The 22,456-nt window shown below is 38.2% G+C and overlaps 1 protein-coding gene across 16 annotated transcripts in view; it reads right to left on the minus strand.

Annotated features, from left to right (window-relative positions):
* The window catches only part of Mlip (muscular LMNA interacting protein), a 234,116-nt gene that overhangs the window by 15,038 nt on the left and 196,622 nt on the right, over window positions 1-22,456 (minus strand). The window lies entirely within an intron of this gene.

Below are 22,456 nucleotides of genomic sequence, written 5' to 3' on the forward strand. Positions count from 1 at the left end.
AGAAGTCACTAAAGATTCCCGTGGCAACACAGGTAGGACAATCCTACAACGAGAGGGTCAGAGGTCAGGGGCTATTTGTCATCATACTCAAACTCATAAATCTGATTGTGTCTGGAGAGATTTGCCTGGCCAATCAAAGAATCTGGGGCTTTAGTCTATGATTTCAAACTTTCCATGGTGCAGAGAACATTCTATAAATTTCTCACATGTGAACAGGAAGAGGCAAGAGAGCCATGAGACCACATTTCTGACAGCTGCTGCTCCTGCCTTTCAAGTGACAAGTCCGTGAACAGCAACCTCCTATGAAATGTATGCTCCATGCACTACGCAGTCACACCTCCATTTGACTGCACTCAATTGTCCCAATCAATTAACTTACAAGACAGTTGTATAATAAAACTATTTGTCATGGATCTTTCAGATTTTATACCTACTAATATGCCAACCATATGGCTAGATGTTGTGATCACAGCAGTGAACATTGTCCTGACCCTGGAGATTACAGTCTAGTGGGAGAAATAGATGTGAATTATATTATTCTATATAAATAATATAATTATTCCATGATATTATTATATTATTTTTATTAAATTCCTGTTAGTATATTAATGATTAATTATGTAACAACTACCTAGTTAATGTATAATTATAAAATTAATAATACAATAATACATTATAATATGATGTAATTAATATACTAATATGATATTGTTTGTGTTCATTATATTATATGATTAAATATTAATTATTACTATAATGGTAATAGAAAATAGAATAATGTATTAGGAAATAATTTTTTGAGTGTTATCAGGGTTTATTACTAATAGACCTGAGCCAGTCTAGAGGGATATGAGGGAAAACTTCTCAATGAGCCCCACCATGTCACCTGCTAGAAGCCAGGAACAGGAAATGTGCACACGGATCCACTCACTAAGAAGAAATCATAATTAGGATGATTGGAAACCAGGGAGGAAATTCAGTGGGATGCATAACACGAGTGATTGAGAAAATGACAGGAGAATGGCTGCTCGGATATTTGCAAGCATCAAGCCCACTTCATCGTCGATGAGTAAGCTCTTCAATTTGCTAAACGAGCGAGCTCTGTAAAATTGGAGTTTGTTTCATTTCCCCAACAGACTACAGGCTGCTGGATGATAGGCCCTGCCATATCCTAGCAGTTGTACATCCAAACAATTGTGACTCATGATTCCAGGCCTGGGAGCGATACGACAACATATCAGTGCTCTGGGTTTGTCTTTATGAAAATCAGCACATCATATGTCTACAGTGAAAGACTGGCTTCTGTGTACTTCAGGAAAATGCCACTGCTTCGAAAAGAGAATCAGCTACATGTCCTAAACATTCATTTGATTTAGCAGAATCATAGAAGTCAAGATAGGAAACATAAGTAGCTTAACTATGTCTTGCATTTGAAAGAAATGAACTTTTGGTGGTACCCAAAGGTTTAAAAATGTGTTATCCACTGATACCCTATATGACCTCTCTTCGTGCCTCGGTTTCCTCATTCTTGTTTTTTTTTCTTTTGGTTTTTCGAGACAGGGTTTCTCTGTAGCTTTGGAGCCTGTCCCGGAACTAGCTCTTGTAGACCAGGCTGGCCTCAAACTCACAGAGATCCGCCTGCCTCTGCCTCCCGAGTGCTGGGATTAAAGGCATGCGCCACCACCGCCTGGCCAGTTTCCTCATTCTTAAAGTCTATCCCAGGCTGCAGGTAGCTCATTTAATATTTGTAAGACCTTGAGTTTGTTATCCATCACTACCAAAATAATAATAGCTACTATAAATACTTTGTCAACTAAAATAAAATACTGACCCTAACGGAACTATATTAGGAATAGGGAGAGAGAGCTGATTTAAGAGAAGGCAGTAGGGGGTGATAATTGAAGTGTATCATGTGCATATATAGAAAAGTTATTGTGAAGGCGATTACTTTGTAAAATTAATATACACCAATTAAAAAAACTAGACCCTAAGTAGATGTTCTCAAGTCTCTTTTTCATCTGGCCAATTTATTGTTCCCATGATTCTTCAGCAATATCCTATTAGTTGATAAATGACACAGTCTCCAGATGAAAGATCCTTCCTTTTTGAAGTTTCCAGTTCTGGGCCACAGCTGAGCTAAAAGTTCCAGTCATGAGATGGAGACAAGGAATCCCTCTGAGAACATGACCTGAGGTCTTAATATCTCTTCTTAGTTCTCCCGCTGCTCCTTGTTTGGGCCTTTTATAAACACTATCAAATTTTATAGAATTCCGCTGGGTACTCCAAGGGTATTATCTGCTCAGTTGATGACATGTTGACACATATCATTTTAATAAATTTTCATTGTTTTATGTGCCCACAGAGTTCTCACTGATGAGTTCTGATAATTAGTTTTATCAATTTCCAATCTGAATTCTTGAAATACAGTAAGAAAACAAGTAAGTTTTCTGTTCTGCTCTCTGCAGAAGATATGAAAACACTCTACATAGAGTTGTTTTATTCTTTGCCCTTCTGTTCCATGCTATGAGGTAAAACTCAGGACATTGTCTTTCTCCAAAGGCAATACTCTGTTCTCTAAGGGACAGCTTATAGCATAAAAATAAATTCCATTTCCCTTTGTTTACTCATGTTTTACCTGGTGTTGTTTCCTTCTCAGGCAGAAAACCACTTCCTCAGGGGATGACCTGCTCTATTCTCTTTATCTTAGCGTAGAGTTTCCAGGCAATAATAAAAATGGAGCAAAAGGAAATCTATATGCCAACATCATCCTAGGGTTAAAAATGGATTCCAGAAATTGTGATTGGAATTGACTAGGAAGAATATTTGCTGTTCTTCTTGTCTGTCCTTTAAAGGCACAATTAGTCGCTTAGAATTACACATAAAATATTATTTTCAATCGTTGTTATAGCCCAGTGCTCTACCACAATCATAAACCAAGTATCTATTTCTTCACAAAATAAATACTGTTAAGCTGACTTCTCTCTATTCTTTATCTTCTGTATCATACAAATATTACTGTTTTATTCCAGGGTGACCTATAATATAAAGTAAATGGATCTATATTAAAAGTCTCAATTACAGAAATGCTTTCCAGTCCCGGATTCTCTCCTCACTCTCAATGTAGGTTTTCTCAACTGACAGCAAATTCCCTGAAAACTGCAGGAAATCAGTCCCAGAGCCTGGCACCTTGTCAACACCTGTAAAGTGAGGTGTCACGGGTATTTGCAATAGTCTTATTTAGGAAGAATCATATGAAGTGATAGGTTCAGGCCATCTCCCATCGCTCTTCATTGACCCATGTCAGGTTTTACCCAGCTGTCTGCTAAGGCCTCCTCTCCAGCAGCAGCATTAAGGATGAATGGGGCAGTGCTGAAGAGAAACAGTATATATGAATGGGTAGTAGAGAGGTAAGCAAAGGATAATGTGAGTACCAATAACTGAAGGGTTGCCTTAAATAAAGTACCTACCAGCCCTGGCTTGGCATTAGACACCCACTCCTCCATTCATATACCTCCATACATTGCTTCAAACTGTATTTCAAACTTAGGTAAACTCTAGCCAACACTTTACTAAGGATAATACACCTTTGAACTGTCAGGACACCAGGCATCCCTTGTCACTACAGACCTTTCATTAAGTATATTTTGCCACCGGACACTGCACTTTGGCCTTTAATCAAATTTGAAAGAGTCTAAGATTTCCCATTTGAAAAATCTGTCTTCTTCTATTTCTTTGCTTTCTCTCAAATCACAAACAACCATGTAAGCTTTTATTCAAACTCAAACCATAAGTTAAGTAGGGTGTTTACTGCTTTCAAGCATCCTACAGGAAAATTTCACATTAGCATTAGGTTTAATCAATCTCAAAGAGAAAGATTCATAAAGTTAGAATAGAAATATTATGGGCTGTGGACACTAGCTCAGCTGATAAAGTGTTTGCCTAGCATGGGTGAGGCCATGGGAATCAGCCCCACTTACAGCAAGCCCAGTGGTTCATGCTAATAACTCCACGCTAAAGAAGGAAAGGAAAAAATTAAGTCAGAAATCCTTGGCCACATAATAAGTTTGAGGCCATCCTGGGGTATATGAGATACTGTATCAAAACCAGAAACGTTTATAATACCACATTTGTCTAAGGTATCACACAGAATTTTAACACCTGTTAAAATTTCATTCAGATATGGACCATAAGACATAAAGTGTACAAAACCACAGAATATTTGCCAAAAGGAAGCTCCTTTATAACTTCTTTGTATTATTCTTTAAAAAAGGAAATGCAGAAGGATATTAAAAGAAATATAGGAAGTAAGGGCATAAGATGTCCATATACATATAATGCAAAGACAGTTGACTTGTTGAGGTGAAATGCCTCCATCCAGGTCTCACTGAATTGAGAAACTGCTCACCTAAACTGATGCCACCAAAAGGCTTGCCTGAATGGGGCTCCTATCTCATGTGTGGGCAAGTTTCTTTTTATGTCATAGATCTGTCAGTTTAGGAGTTAGGCCAAAGCTGACCTTTTCATGAAAGCACATTTGTTCTTTCTCTCTGCCCCCTCCATTTAGGATTATTTTTTTGCTCATAGTATGCATTTATGAAGAACATTTATTCAATATCCTAATAAAACACTGCACCCTATCCTAGGCTCCTTAAATCGAGAACCTGATCTTAATGACCATAAGAATTATGTCCAGGTGTATGTTGTGCAAGCTCTGCCTCCCATCATTTCCCCCTCTGAGTGAGGTACAACTGCTCCCATATGCCTATGGCTCCACATTCACACAGCACAAATACAGGCAATGGATTCCAGGGAGTGATGGGGTAAGAGTTTTAAAGCCTCATCTTTCTCAAGTCAACTTTGCCTCACTAAAAATGCTCTCCTGCCTGCCTCCAACCTAGTATCTATTTCCAAATAGCATTTTTTACTATTAAAGAAAGTTTTATCAAAAATCTGGCAAAATAAATGTCAATTTAAAACTGATCAGAAGAGACAGGGAGGGATATTATATACTCAAAGGAAAATTCCACCAAAAAGATGTTGCAATTTTGAACATCTATGTACCAAACTTGAGGGCACCCAAACTCATAAAAGAAACACTTGTACAACTAAAATAACACTGACCCTCACACAATACCACCCTCTTGCTAATAGACAGGTCATCCAGATCATCCAAACACTAAACAAAAAGCTGGAGTTAGTTAATATTGCAGACCAAATAGACCGATCAGATATTTTTATAAAACATTTCATCCAAACTCAGAAGAATATACCTTCTTCTCAGAAACTCATGGAAATTTCTCCAAAGTTGACCACATATTTGGACACAAAAAAAGTCTCAATAGATGCAAAAGAACTGAAATAACATCCTGTCTCCCTACTGACCATTAAGATTAAAACTGGATTTCAACAACAGAAGAAACAGAAAGCTTACAAACTCACGGAAACAGAAAAACTTACTACTGAATAAAAAAAATGGGTCAAGACAGAAATTAAAAAGAAATTAAAGAATTTTCTAGAATTGAATAAAAATGAATACACAACGTATTTAAGCTTATGAGATACAATGAAGGCAGTGCTAAGAAGAAAGTTCATAGCACTAAATGCCTACAAAAAAATTGGAGAGCTCTTATACTAGTAACTAAACAACGCAGCTGAAAGTTTTAAAACGAAAGAAGAAATCACACCCAAAAATATTAGATGGCAAAAAATAATCAAACTCAAGGCTGAAATCAATAAAATAAGAATGAACAAACAAAAATTACAAATAATCATTGAAACAAAGAGTTCTTTAAGAAAAATCAGTATGATTGACAAACACTTATCCAAATTAACTAAAAGGCAGAAAAAAATATCAAAATTAACAAAATTAGAAATGAGAAGGAGGATCATAGCAGACAGCAAGGAAATCCAGAGAATCATACAGACATACTTTAAAAACCTGTACTGCACCAAATTAGAAAATCAAGCTAAATCAATATCAGATAAGCAATTTAAACATATCCATAAACCTTAATAAGATAAAAGCAGTAATGAAGTCTCTTAACTAAAATAAAAAGTTCATTGCCAGACAGTGTTAGAACAGAATTCTACCAGACTTATACAGAGTTAATGATAATACTCAACAAATTATTTCACAAAATAGAAATGGAAGGCACCTTTCCCAACTCATTTTATAAGGCCATAGTTACTCTAATACTCAAACAACAAAGACCAACAAAGAAAGAGAATTATAGAACAATGCTTCTGGTGAATATCGATGCAAAATTTTTCAAAAAAAATATGCTTACAAATCAAATCCAAGAAAACATCAAAAAGATCATCCACCATGACTAAGTAGGCTTATTGATTTATGTTTATTGAACTATCTCTTCATCTCCGGAATAAAGTCTACTTGATCCTGGTGGATGATATTTTTTATATGTTTTTGTTTGCTACCAAAGAAGAAAGGTAAACCCCAATCCAGATATAAATCCTTTGATCTACAAGGGCAACCTGCCTATAAGAGACTGGCCTAGGCACTCTGCATATATATTACCGTTGTATCATTTGTCTTCTTATGTGGCTCCTAACAGGGGGAACAGTGGTTGTCTCCAACTCTTTTACTGACTTTTTGGACCCTACTTCTCATACTGGGTTACCTTGCTCAGCTTTAATACATGGGGAGATGCTTATTCTTGCTGCAATTTGATATGCCATGTTTTATTGGTACACATAGGAGGTCTTCCCTTTCCCAGATAAAAATGGAAGAGGAGAGGATTGGGGTAGGGGGAATAGGAAAGAGAGGGTGGGAGGGGAGAACGCAGGGAAGGCTGTAGCTGGAATATAAAATGAATAAATGAAGTGTGTGTGTGTGTGTGTGTGTGTGATGAGAAAAAAGATGTGTTACTGCAATAGTAGCACAAAATTGTGAGATCAACCAACCAATATTTGATGGGATTACAGGCCTACTACATGAGATGGAACCCATCTATGACATTACTCAGATGGCCAAACACTTGAGGCTAGAGAGGTCAGGGACCTAGGAGAAAATCAAAAAACATTCTGCTAAAGAAGCATAGCAATAAAAAGACTCCTAATGACATTCTGCTATACCAGTATCTTGGTCAGCCATCATCAGAAAAGCTTCTTCCTGCAGTAGATGGGAACAAATACAGAGACCCACAAGTGGACAATGTGTAGAGAGAGAGAGAGAGACTTTGAAACACTCAGCCCTAAATGGGATGTTTCCATCAAAACCTGCCCCTCAGGGTTTAGGAAACTTTGTGGGGAAAGATACAAAAAGTATATAAAAACCAGAGGGAATAGATGACATCAAGGAAACAAAGCTTTCTAAATATGCAGGACCAATACATATATTAACACAGAGAGACTGTGGCAGCATGCAGAGCCTGTACAAGTCATGGAGAGATGGGGCTCCAACACTGAAAGGAAAGTGGACACAGCCCCCATCCACAAACCAGAAGCTATCTCCAATTGATAACTGCTCACAAATGAGAAATTAGTTTTCTGCTATAGAGTCTCACAGAGTACACAAACCACTCTCAAGGCCAAGCCTCATGCCCAGCAGAAAATGACCAACACAAAACAAACTCAGTGACGTTTTTTGACAGCCCATTCTCTCATAATTCTCAATCAGAACTTTTTTAGTGACAAGTCCGTTTTATATATAGTATGGTTTCTGTTCTTCCATAATTATGGGATGTCTCCCTGTGTGTGAATTGTGTGTCCCCTGCATCTATATATGTTCCTTGAGCTTTATCTTTGCCTCTTTTTTCTGTGTCGTTGTTCATTGTTTGTTGTTATGTCCTACTCTGGTTTGTTTGTTTTGTTTTGTTTTAGTATTTTTAGATGCCTTTTTATTCTAATTATTGCAAAATAACAATTATTCTAATGAGAGAGAGAGAAAGAAAGGTTAAAGATGTGGGTGGTAGGCAAGAGGGGAGGATCTGGGAGTAGCTGGATGAAAGAAAACTGTAATCAGAATATATTGTATGGAAAAACTATTTTTAATGAAAAAGAATAAAAGCAAAAATAAATGTCACAGTGAATTATTTTAGATAGATACTATATGCCTAATGCCACACAACAAACGATCTCGGTGACAGATGTTTTTGTCACAAAAATTAAACCAAAAAGAGAAATATGAATTAAAGAATAAATTATTCTCAACTTCCCAGAAGAAATGTAAAAGTCAATTATTTTGTAATTAAATTATGAACATTTTCAGGATGTCACCCGGCAGGATGTCAACAGCCACTCCCATTTCACATGGCAAGCTGTTACGAAGGCTTTTTTACTGTGTTGACATACTCACTCTGCCCTCTGGCAAAGAACCTAACATAAGAACTTCAGTTGCACAAGTGCATCTGTTAAAAATACCTGCTCATTGACATTCATTTTTTAATGTTAAAAGTCCAATTCATCTGATTTAGTCAGTTGAACAGAGTGTTCTTAATGAGTGCATTGAAAGAGTCCATCCATTCTGAAACACTGCCTCTACTTCTCTTTCCTGAAAACTTCTGAACATTAAAAATCCATTTTGAGTTTGATAAAATGTCCTATTCCACCCACCACAAAGATTTTTCTCTTCTGAAGCATCCTAATAGTCATCCAATTCCCATTATCTCCAAAAATTGTCAGAAAAGTTTTCAAATTGAGAGCAAGGCCATTTATCTCTATGTTGATCAAAAACAAATTACCTTGGTGTATTCACTCAGACAGGTCTCTATTTGTGTATACAGACAGAGTGAAGCAAGCATGATTAATGAGGTAGTTAGAGGCAGTTTTGCCTCCAACTTACAAATGACCTTTTTCAATAAAGTAACTGCCAAAGTATATTATTTTTGTTTTGTGTATTTATTTCTTTTTTTTCTTTCAGTCTTCCTGTGTAAGTTGTTCTTAAGGTCCTGAGCTCAAGAATCCTCCCACCTCTTCCTCCCCTGATACATTCTCTTACCCAAAGAAGATTGGAGGTTGGGGTCTGGAGGCAGCGTATAGGAAGTATTATGGGGTTGATGACAACAACCCCAGACCCTGTCCAGAGCTCATGCCATAACTCTGGGTGTCACTCTACAGCAGTGGTGCTCAACCTACCTGATGCTGTGACTCTTTAATACAGTTCCTCAAGTTGTGATGGCCCCAAACCATAAAATTATTCTCATTGCTACTTCATAACTATTACTAATACTAATTACTAATAGTAGTAATTTTGATACTGTTGTGAATTGTATTAGTATTACAAATATCAGTTTTCTGGTGGTCTTAGGCAACCCCTGGGAAAGGGTAGTTTAACTACCAAGGAAGTTGCGACCAATGAATGAAAATTGCCACTATACGCTATCTGCTCCCATAGTTCTTTGTTGTTGAAGGCAGGAAGGTGGTCTCCATTGAGTTCCGGTCCTATGTTAAAAGGTAGATTGTTTTTCAGGAAGGTCTTTTCTACTTCCATCCATTTGCTAGCAAATTTCCTGATGTTACTGTTTTTAATAGCTGAATAATAGCCCATTGTGTAAATGTACCACATTTGCCTTATCCATTCTTCAGCTGAGGGATATTTAGGCTATTACAAGTAAATGGACTGTGAACATAGTTGTACAGTGTCCTTGTGATATGGAAGAGTGTCCTTTGTTATATGACCAGGAGAAGTATAGCTGGGTCTTGAAATAGATCAATTACCAATTTTCTGAGAAACTGTATGGATTTCCAAAGTGGCTGTACAAGTTTGCACTCCCATGAGCAGTGGAGGAGTGTTCCCCTTGCTTCACATCCTCTCCAGCATGAACTTTAACTTGTGTTTTTGACCTTAGCCTTTCTGACAGAATCTCAGTGCTGTTTTGATTTGCATTTCCCTAGTGGCTAAGGATGTTGAATATTTCCTTATGTGTCTCTCAGCCATTTGAGATTCATTCCTCTTCTGGAGAATTCTCTGTTTAGATCTGTACCTCATTTTTTAACTGGATTATTTGTTGATGTCTAGTTTTTTGAGTTCTTTATGTATTTTGAATATTAGCCCTCTCTCAGTGGTAAAAATATTTTCCCATTCTGAGGGTTGCCTGTTTGTCCACCATATTGATGATGTACTTTGCCTTACAGAAGCTTTTCAGTTTCATGAGGTCCCATTTGTTAATTGCTGACCTTAGTACCTGAACATTTGTGTTCTGTTCAAGAAGTTGTCTCCTATGCCAATACATTCAAGACGATTCTTCACTTTCTTTTTTATCAGATTCAATGTATCTGATTTTATGTTGAGGTCTTTGATCCACTTGGGATTGACTTTTGTGCAGAGTAATAGATATAGTTCTATTTGCATTCTTCTACATGTTGACATCAGTTATGCCAGCTCCATTTTTTTGAAGATGCTTTCTTTTGTCCATTGTATATTTCTAGCTTCCTTTTCAAAAATCAGGTGTCCATAGGTGTGTGGATTAGTACTGGGTCTTTGATTTGATTCCATTGACCAATCTGTCTATTTTTATGCCAATACCAATTTATGCAATTTTTATTACTATTTCTCTGTAGTATACCTTTAAATCGGGAAAAGTGATACCTCCAGAAGTTCTCTTACTGTATAGGAGTATTTCAAACTATCCTGGTTTTTTCATATGTATTCAATCACAAGTAAATATTAGCCTTAAAGTAAAGAAAAATCATTCTACAACCCACAGACCTAGAGACATTAAACAGCATTTTGAAGGGAAAATAGAATGGGCATTGCCAGTGGATGAGGGGGAGGGGTCTATAAGGGGGAATGGGGATGGAAATGAGAGAGATCAGGTGAGAGAAGATGGAGGGAGAGAGTGCTGGGAGAGACGACTGGAATCTGGGGGTATCTCAGGGATAAGCTAGAAACCTAGAGCAGTGGAAACTCCCAGGAATCTATGACAGTGACCTAGCTAAGACCCCCTAGCAATAGGGAATACGGAGTCTGCATCAACCATCTCCTGTAACCAAGTAAGATTTCAGTGGAGGGCACGGGACATCAACCCAGGCACAAATCCTTTGACCTACAATTTGCCGTGCCTAAAAGATATGCCGGGGTAAAGATGATGCAGAAATTGTGGGAGGGGCCAATTAATGACTGGCACAGCTGGAAATCCATACTCAGAAAAGGAATCCCCCACTCCGATGGCCAGGACCCAGAGGCAGGATACCCCAGAAACTTAGAACGGAACCAAACACGAATGGAAAAGAAGGGGCTGACAATGTAATGATTCCTCGTGATATTCTGTTATAATCATAGATTGGTTATAACTATAGCCCAACTGTCATCAGAGATGGTTCACCCAACAACTACTGGAAACAAAGATAGAACCGCACAGTCACACTTTAGACAGGGCTCAGGGAATCCTGCAGATGGGGGGGGGGGGGGGAGAAGGATTGTGGACCCATGGTGTCTAAGGCACCATGAGAAAATCCAAATAACTAACCTAGACTCATAGAAGGTCACAGAAACTGAACCTGCATGAGACTGACCTAGTCCCTCTGCTTGTATGCTACAGATGTGTAGCTTGGTCTTCATGTGAGATTCCTAACAGTGAGAGCAGGAGATGTCTCTGAATCTGGTGCCTGCTTTTGGGACCCTTTCCTCCTATTGGATTGCCTCATCCAGCCTGAATAGAAGAGGTGCATAGTCTCACTACAACTTGTATACCAACATTGGCTGATATCCATGAGAGGCCTGCCTGTATCTGAAGAGAAAGAGTAGAGGATGAGTGAATGCAGAGTTGGGGGGGGGGGAGGACTAGGAAAAGGGGAGGGAGGGGAAACTTTGGTTGGGATGTGAAAATAAAAAAAAAAATCAAAGTGCCTTGCTGGAGCAGATGGAAGCTTATGATCTTCAGGTCATAGCACCATGAGATAGTGAAGCTGTTTGACTGACAAGGTTTGTCAGAGAATCTCTGAAGAGCAACTAATCCAGACCAGATTTTGTTGCCTTGTAGAATATTATGCAAAGTGTCCACGCTTTCTGTTCCTGTTTCCTCGGGTTAGAGAAAATGAAACCCACCTCCACAATTGCTTCGAAATTTAAATAAAATACCAGTCTGTAGAGTAAATATCAAATTGGATTTTTTCTAATATTAGCTTTTTTATCACATTTCAGAGCCTCTTCAATACATGCCAAACCACCACTAAGACACGTATGATATTGAAATGCCTCTGCCCTCTGGCGGAGAACTTTACCAAACAACATGCTTGGTATGCTCTCCCCAGACTCTCCTTCCCATTCAAACAGCAGACAAATGTGGAAGTCCATCTCGGAATCTGTTTGTTTTTTCCTACATAGAAAACAAATTCCTAGTCAAGCTATATTTGCCTCTTTCTGCTTGCTCCCCCTGGAATGGGCAGCACTGATCAGCCAGGGCTTTTGCCTACTGGAGATTCCATAAATCTTTGTGACACAAATAAATAATTATGTTTTGCCTACTTCTAGACTACAAGGCTCCTAGATTTCAGTATAAAATAAACACCACCTATTCTCCTTATTTGGGTAGAGAATTGGATTATGAGTTAGACAAGGTTTTCATGATTTTGAACCTGATTTTTCCCTTGACATTCATTTCATTATCTTGAAGCAAAGCTTATCTCAATGTTCTTCTTGATTCTTAACTGTGTTTTGTGTCTCTAGCTCTAAATATGTACATTTTACCTTAAAGAGACAAATGGTTTCAAAGCTGTCCAAAGCCTTTGAACCACCAGTAAGTAAAGATTTGAATTACTATAGGGGTTTCCAGCTAGTCTCCCCTTCTGTTCATCAATACATTTTGATAAAATATCAGAAGAAATCTCCTTGCAGAGGTGCTCCATTTAATTCATATTTTGTATAATGCACATGTAATATTCATATTATAATCCACTTGCAAAAATTCATGTGGGTTGGGAACTTGTGGTTTTCTAGTTTTCCCAATAATTCTGATGCAGTTGTCTCCATTTAGGGATCAAAACCAAGCCAAATATTCTGAAATTATAAACCAGAAGAGAGAAATTATAGTTTAAAGACTGATATAGCTAATGGCATTTTATGGGTTGAAGTATATTGTGGAGAAGAATTCCTGGAAAGAGGCTGTAGCTGCAAAGGCTGAAGGGCTGGTTAAAGCTTGTGACTGTAAAAGGGTTGGAATGGTGCAGGTCTAGAGCCCAGTTACTGTGTATCTTGGGCTGTCTGTAGCCTCTAAAGAGCTGTTTCTTGCTCACCTCGGTAAGCATTGTGATAAACAGATACAAATTTTAGACAGTATTAGCAAAACTCTTTTCTCCACCAGTCAAAGTGCTAAGACTGCTGTCAACAGTCTCTGAAGCACTTTTTCCACCTGACTGTAACCTGCTTCCCTGAGAGTTCCACCAACATGTTTCTTAAAATGGCTTCATTTATGGCTTTCTGTGTTCTGGTACTATTAAAATTTCATGAAACAGCTTCCACCAAATTTGGGGCAGCTTAAGTTTACAATTCCAGACCAGAGTCACTCCAATTAGGCCTCATAATAAACCATCTTTATTTCCTTTGTGGTAAGAATAGATTTGTGTGTGTGCGTGTGTGCATGCGTGTGTGTGTGTGTGTGTGTGTGTGTGTGTGTGTGTGTAGAGAAAACATTAAGATAACTACCAAATGTCAACAAGGAGAACATAAAATTCAAGTACTCGGGAAGGGGGCTTCTGAGGGCAAAAAAATGGGGTGAACAAATGCCAAGAGACACGTGTGAATTAATGGGGCATTGGAAGGAAATATGCTGCACTAAGGGAAAAGACGTCTTCTCAGTTAAACTGATGAGTTTTCTTTCATTCCAGCACCAAATTCATATTAATAAGTAATTTCTGGAAATGTGAATTAAATTCAATACTAACATTGGAGTGTGCAAGTAAAATTTCACTTGATCCTGGTAACAATCAGAAGATTTTATTTTCCACCAAGTGGTTGAATCACTTTTTCAAATGTAGATATAAAATAACTTAATGACTCATCAAAAGAATTCAGCAACATATATCTTAAGCAGGCACTGCACTTGAGTTTTAGCCCGCATTTCACTAAGAGTAATTGCCATTACTAATCAAACCAGAATACTTGATAACAAAAGGGGACTCTGAAGTAATTGACATTATCATTATTAAAATTGGTATTTACTGAGAGAAATGGTTTGTTACAGAACAGATCAAACATTTCTAAATATAAACTGCCTCAAAATAAATGACCATGTTAGTTTATGTTTTTTAAAGCCCCAAACTGATTAGAACACAAATTATCAATACAGTAGCTGTAATTTCCCAGCTATTTGAGAAATCCTACCGTCTTCATCTTGGGGAAAGGAGGGGCTAAAGACGTGTGGGTGGTTATGGTCAAGGGTGTGAAGGACACCGAACAGGGATAACACGAGTGTGGACTGGTCCTGAGGTGAAAGTTGTGGCACTCAGGCTTTGTTTCTTCCTTTGGGCTTCCATGGTTGTTGTTTCCAAGCAGGCTACTCCAGAGACAATAGAGGAGATATTTTAAATCTAAACTGGTAGGAAAACTAGAGCTAGCTGGTACATCGAGAATGTACATATAATAGATTACAATAGCAGTTTGCTTAAGGGGAATATATGTATACAAAGAAATCTCTTCATCTGTATGTCTTTGGTAGGATATGAGCAAACTCAATAAAACAAAATCGAGCATGGTTGTAAGCAATGGTGGTGTATTGTTAGAAATGGAAGTGAAATAAAACGGCTGCATGGTCTTTACCAAGGCACAAAAATAAGATGTAGTTTTGAAAACAGGAAGAGAAGATACTTGCAAGAGTGCCTGTGGATTTTCTCCTGTGGCTTCATAGCTGTCGATCCTGTTTTTGCTTGTAAACCATTCAAGTTTTCCCAGTAATGGCACCTTACTGCTGAGGAAATCCTAACTGCCACCTTGAGGCAGATCAGGAGCCCCATGCAGACTGGACGAGTTTAGTTCTCACTCAGCAGGGGCTTCACACAGGGGCTACATCTTTCTGGTTTGTTGCTATCAACAGTTGTAGGAACTGAAACAAACATGAATGAGGTATAACTTTCTGCCCACGATGCCTTCGCTGTGCAAAATAAAAGGAAGAAAAAATATTGGAATATGAAAAAAAAGAGTGCAGACAACTGAGTGATGGATGTGAGGTGCTTAAAGTAGGCCAGAAGAATTAGAATTTCAGGTTGACTAATAAAGTTAGATAGACATATTATGAGATTATGGGACTAGAAAGAAGGAGAGATAAGGCAGAAGATGGAGAGAGAAAACAGTAAGAGTTATACAGGATGCTAAATTGTCTGCTTAACCACTTCCTGCATGTTTTCAACTGAGGGCCGAGAAGAGCAGGGAAGAGGCCATGAAATCATATGAATGGCCCTACTAAGTGTCATCTTCTTCATGGCCTGAATTTTCTGGCATGGAGGATAGTAGAGACTCTACCACAAAAAGCCTCAATCAAGACAGAAGCCCAGATGCTACACATGACACCTTCCTGCCCTGAAAGGTAAAAATATTAAAGTCCATTGCAAAAGAGAAACAATATTGGAAAAAATCACCGCAGATAAGATATAGCTTTACATTGCATGCCCAGACACATCTATCCCCTGTCTTCTTCATTGCTTAGCAGGACCAATAGTATGAATAACACACCTAAAACAAAGGAAAAGACCATGAGAATTTTTTTGGTTCTTGAGATTTGGAGGGGATTTTGTAGATTCTACCACTGAGCCATGTCCTCAAACCCATTCTTGAGTTTTGATAGCCAGAGTTTTGATATGAGGAAGCCTAGACTTCAATAGCTCAGCGCTTAAGAGCACTACTTGCTCTTCCAAAGGTCCTGAGTTCAATTCCCAACAACCACACAGTGGCTCACAACCATCTGTAATGAGAACTGGTGCCCCCTTGAGGGAAAATCCTGGTCAGTTGTCCTCATCGACTTAGGCCATGAAACCCAATTTGGACAAATTCAACAGAACCGCCATACACAAATTTCCCACGCATGCTTCAGCATTGCCAGGGCATAAATTTCTTTTCATTTTATTTCAGACTTCAAAAGTAGTTACAAAGTAGCCAGGCGGTGGTGGTGCACGCCTTTAATCCCAACACTCAGGAGGCAGAGACAGGTGGATCCCTGTGAGTTCGAGCCCAGCCTGGTCTACTAGAGCTAGTTCCAGGACAGGCTCCAAAGCTACAGAGGCATCCTGTCTTGGAAAAAAGAAAATAAACAAAGTATAAGAACAGGTGAGAAGAGATACATCCATGTCTACACACGGCATCTTCTCCCTCTTTAACATGAGCTCATGATGTTCACCTGGGCCTTTCCTTGCCTGCCGCTCACTCTCTCTAGGAATTAGTGTTGTTTCTCAACGCAATTCCTCTTTCCTGGTACAGCCTCAACTTATTCTCAATATTTCCACCCCCATCTCTCAGTAGGCATTGTTCCAAGCGATATGCCCTTCCCTGTTTTTGTTTGTTTGTTTTTCTTTAGCGTTCCTCCACAATGACAACTTGTTTGCCAATATAACCTTCCCCGGATTCCTTCTTTGTGTCAGTTTCCCACTTCTACAACCTGTTTGGAATTCATTCCCAAAGTAATTTCTCATATGTGAATTCTCTTCTCTGTGGAATCTAAACAAACAGACAATCAGTTACTGCTATTCACCTATGTATCAACTAATCAATAAATAACTTGTGTTATTTGTGTTCCTGTTTCTTAAAATTTACATATTACTGATCCATTGACAATAAATTCCCAGCCAACAGCATTCTAGTTCATGACAAAGAAAAGCCTAACTCAGCTATTTTGCTTATTTATGTAAGACCCCCAACACTAGATTTAGGACCCATCCTAAATAATAAAATCATGAATTATAGGAACGGTATACAATAAACCACACCAGGCAGATCAGCAGAAGGAACACCCCAGCATAGTATGTGAGAGGAGGCAGAGCACTGCCTTGCTCACCAACTGGGAGCTCATGTGCACCAGTGACTTTTCGGATTGCTATGACCAAATATCTGACAAGTCACATTTATGGGGACAAAGGTTCATTCTAGGTCCCCATTGACAACAGTATGCATCATTGCAAGGAAGTCACAATAGGAAAAGCTCAGTCTATGATGCAGACCAGGAAGCAGGGAAAGAGAATCCTGCAGTTTGACTGATGCCCCCTTTCCCTTTTTATTCAGTCCTGGACTCCAGCCTATGGGATATACTACCCATGCTGACCATATTAAGGGTGGGTCCTCCATCCTCAGATGTGGTGATATTTTGTTTGTTCTGTAACAAATAAAACTTGCCTGAAGATCAGAGTGCAGAGCTAGTCATACTAGTTAGCCATAGAAGCCAGGGAGTGGGCGCACAGGCCTTTAATTTCAGCACCAGGGAGACAGAGGTAGAAAGCTCTTTGTAAGTTCAAGGTCACTCCGGGCTACACAAGATTGAATCAGTCTAAAAGAGAAATAAAGCTCACACCTTTGATACCTGTACTTGGGATTACATGCCTTTAATACGAGTATTAGGGAGGTGAAGACAGAAGTGATATGGCTGGGTGGAGAGAAGAATATAAGGCGGGAGGAGACAGGAGCTTAAGCCATTCATTCTGAGGATTCGTGGGGACAGGATCTTTCCCCATCCGGTGTGAGGTAGAGGTAAGTACTAGTTGCTGGTTGCTCTGCTTCTCTCATCTTTCAGCTTTCACCCCCTAATATTTGATTCTGAGTTTTAATTTATGAGATCAATTAGATTTTTGTTACACTCAGATAACCATCTCTAAATATACTCAGACAAGCCTAGAGGTGATTCTAACTTAACTGAAGATCAGTTATAAGAAGATGCATTAATTACATGAATTTTCCTCTTTAGGGCATGCCCACAAACAACTAGAAAATCAAATAAAGTGCAGATAGCATTTGAGGCTGCTTGAAATGAAGTTTAGGGGTTGATGGGCCAACCTGTGAGTAAAGGCACCTGCTGTTTTAAAGCTTGGACACCCGAGTCTGATCCCTGAAACATGCGTAAAGAATGAGGGGGAGAAACAAATCCATAAGTTGCCCTCTGACTTCCACTTTCATGCCACAGCACTCACTCCAACACAAATGTCGTATATAGACAAAATAACATTCCTTTTCATCTTCAAATACAAATAAAGTTTAGCTAGGTGCAGTCATAGGTACAGATACTTGTGGATTCTGGTGGCAAAAGCAGAGTTACAGAGGAATGAAAGACACAGGGTGCAACTGAGATGATGGCTGAGACAGTCTTAGAGTTGCCTGCTCCTGTGTACAGAAAATAAAGTGCTCTAGAGGCAGAGAAGTAGCTGATTGAAATCCTGTGAGGGTATGCCACGAAGGTGAATGTAAAAGAACAAGGCAAGGTGCCATCCACTTTTGGACAGATACCCTAAAGAAATGGGAACCCCCCCTCAAAAGATTTCAGAATCTACATACAGCAAGAAAAGATCAAATGGTACCCCACTACTTCTCTGTCTACCAGTATTCCCTTACTAAGGCATCCCAAGAGGTGGCGATCAGATGCAACTTTTAACAAAGAAATCCTATTCAGTTTACTAAGATTATTCTAAACATATTGGTAGACCGTAAGTTGATTCAGATTTAGTATTTGCCTAAAACGGAAGTAACTTAGGTTAATCTAGCCTTTTGGATTTGCGGTGAGGAAAAGGGATCATTTTGAGACTGTTCACCATGAACACACAGTTGCTGCAATGCCTAGTAAGGTGGAAAACATCATGTCAAAGTGTGTCATGTTGTAGATGAACAAGCAAAGCTCAAACAAGAAACACATCCATCTATAATGGCACATGAAGTGCTTGACGTAGACAAGGATTGTAGAGATTGAAAAGAGGAAGGTGGGAGGGTACAGGATGGTTCTGAAGGGAGCTGATGGAAGAACTGCAGATGAATATGATCAAAATACCTTGTATATATGTATGCAAATCTCAAAGAATAGAAGCATTACATTAAAGTTACATTTGCTGATGGGTTCATGCTATTGAATGTTGCTACCATTTAATATTATTCACTATAATATACCATATATAACTGTAGTATAATTTAAAATAATTCTACGGTTCATGGACATTTATGTGAACTTTGTAGTTAGAAACTTATATGAATTTATTGTACATTTCTCTTATAATGTCAATGTGTTTCTTATAATATCTTCTGCACCTGAATAATAAGTAGTAGAGTCTAAGAATGCTTGAATTTTTTTTATGGAAATTGCTGCATTTGTTTTATGAAAAGTGTTACAAATGTTTCCATTGATCCAAATACTTCCTTACCGTGGGTTTCTAACCATTTGTCAAGCACACAAAGCTAAAGTTACCTGTCTTTTTCTTAGGATAAGTTAGCATTGTGTATTTATACCGAATAGTAAATCATTACTATACATTTTAAAAAAAAAAAAGGGAAATGATAACTTTAAATGCTGCGTGAAGAAACGTCTCTAAAAAGGGGACATGATTTGTCAGATTCAAAATATAGAAATGTTTATACCCATTAGGGAGAAAACAGATAATTTTCTAAGGGAGGAATTGGTGTAGAACTGGATGTAAGGGGTGCTGACAGTATACCTAGATTTCAAATAAAATAGCCTGGCAATGCAGAACAGTGGGAAATAATACTGCACAGCCAGAGGATCCCATTCAACCTGGGAATTTACCAGCTACCAGGACAAAGTGAAAGGAAGAAGAATTATAATAGATGGACCCAACTTTCAGTCTGAGAACTTCAGAATTATGATATTAATGACGGAAGTAAGGAATCAATACAAACTAGTTTCCAATAAAATGAATGAGAATGAAATGCCGATTTGTTTTTCAAGATATATTTCTGTTGATGCGATTAAATATATAAACAATATAAAAACCATGATCAAGGCAACTTATGGAAGGAAGAGTTTATTTGGGTTTATAGTTCCAGGGGGATAAGAGTCCATCACCTTCATAGTTAGAAAGAGCGGTACCAGGTAGGAAGGGCAAGAGGAGCAGCAGACTGAAAGCTCATATCTTAAACCACATGCAGGAAGCAGAGTACACTGGAGATGGCAGGAGTCTTTGAATTCCCAAAGCTCACTATAGCATAATTCCTGCATCAAGACCACACCTCCTAAACCAAACAGTGCCACAAACTGGGACCACATATTCAAGTATCTGCATGTACAGGAGACATTCTCATTCAAACTACCACATGAGGAGAGGTGATGAGCAATCAGCTAGAGGTAAAAAAAACTTGTTATCAATGCAGAAGTAAGAACTGGAAATGTGGGTTTCATACACACCAACACTGGGATAATTACTAAAAACTTGTGAGTGGTCAGATATCTGAAGTGCAACAACCTAGTCAGATATAGGGCACATCAGACCCATAGATCACACTCCGAGCTACTCTGCAGGCAGAAAAATAGGAGGACAAGAGGTTAATGCTTAGATTGAGCAATTTAGCAAGGCACTCTCTCAAAATAAAGTAAAACATTGGTTTGAGGTGTAGCTAAGTGGTAGAAAAAATCCCAGTATAGATAAATCTTTGGTTCAATCACCAGTCATGGAGAAGATAAAGAAACGGCAACAAGCAAACAAGAGATACTCAACAAAGAAGAAATGCAATCAATCACTACAGAAGTGAAAAGAGACAGATGTCTGAGGAACTTTCACTGACAACCAACTTAACTTTGTTAGAGTAATTTCAATTCAGTGGAAGGAGCAAAATTAGAATGTTTTCAAGAATGAGTTAGTCAAAGCTGGACATGAAGAGAAGGAAGGAAGGAAAGGCTAGATTTACAGTATCGTGAAGATACTGTATAGAGAAGTTGTTTCCTGTTGTTGTGTTGTGTGTTTGTTTGTCTGAGCTTCCTTTGTGCAACAAGGAAACACCTAGTGAAGAAAAGATGAAAGAAAACACAAGAGGGCAGAGGAAATGTCAATTCAAAGGTCTGTCATATAACATCTTGCCTCTACATGATTCTTGTGTTTTGTGTCTTTTGTTATATGTCAATATGCTTTAATCCTGATCTTATAGGCTCGAATAACTGGTTACTACTATAATCCTCATTTTAAAAGATGTGAAAACAAGCATGCAGACAATGAATTACTCACTAAATATGAGGATATCTAGAAGGGATGGAATCAAGAAATAAATTCAGATAGCCTAAGCAGAAGCAATATTCCCTTACCCACTAGTTTATAGTTTTTCAGGATAATGGAAAGAACCAAAAGGTATGGATTTCCTTTTACTAGAGACAAAAAAATTAAAGGAAGATGGATAAGGCAACTCAGAACAAGATGAAATCAAACGTGTGAACTTTGTCATATGCTGTGGTGTGACCTCATTTTGGACTTCTGATTAAAAAGTAAGAATGGAGGAAAGGAACTAGGGTCAAAGTTTAAGATATAAAGAGTCTGGTGAAATTTTAGAAGAGTGCATTGCAGCTTCAACAAAAAAATGACAGCCTGCTGAACGCCGAGGTCCTAGCAGATGACAAACCATGAAGACTGAACAATCAAGTCACATGCAGCAAACACTCCCAGAGAGTTCTTCAGGAGAAGAGTGGAAAGATCTGGTTGTAGGTAAAGTTGTAAGGTCAAACTGGGAAGTAATATTAGCACATTAGGAGAAAGTTCACTTGCATGGCAGATTGTGTTTTATAACTCCAGGGAAGGAGATTTTTCAGGTCAACAAAAAATGCTGGTAATACTGAAATATTAACCCAGAACTATGACATATTTCTAAACATACCTATAAAATTTAGTAATTGATATATATTAATAGGAAAAATAGGAATATATGGCTAATCAATTAAATCTTCCTTGAAAAATATTCTTACTATAAGATGATTTTTTTAGTATTTTGGATATGAATGGTTTTTCGCTCCATTTAAAGGATTCTTAGACTCTGAAAGGCAAAATCTATTCATGAAGATTTTCTCACTCATACACAGCCTTTACCTTTCAATTTCTCTTCTGAAATAGGTCATCACTTATATGGCCCTTGCTGATACCAATCTCATAGAGTCAAATGACCCTTCCAGTATAAACTTGCTACTATGCGCAAGTCTGCAAAACGTGAATGCTTGTGATTCTTGTGTGTTGTTTTTCATAGCTTAGATAAGCAAAGCTAAACTAGGAATAGGAATACAATACTAGATCTAATATTGCTGAATAGTTGCAGTTAGCACCACAAAGGTATCAAAAGATGAAGTTGTTAATATAACTGAAATATAAAATATGACCATAATCTATCATGCATGCTCATTTATAAGCAGATAGTAGCTACAGTATTTGTTGGAGAAGACTGCTTGTTCATTTCCCAGCTGCCCAGACTCCCAAAATAATCATTCAGAAACTGTATTATTTAAAACATTTAAAAGGGAACAGGTAGTTACTCAAAGGTCACACAGTGGGGCTGTGTACTTCTAGCAGGCCACATGAATGTTCTCCAATGCCAATCATAAATATATTATAATAA

This window comes from Chionomys nivalis, chromosome 4, assembly GCF_950005125.1.
Source record: "Chionomys nivalis chromosome 4, mChiNiv1.1, whole genome shotgun sequence".
In the NCBI taxonomy this organism is placed as follows: Eukaryota; Metazoa; Chordata; class Mammalia; order Rodentia; family Cricetidae; genus Chionomys; species Chionomys nivalis.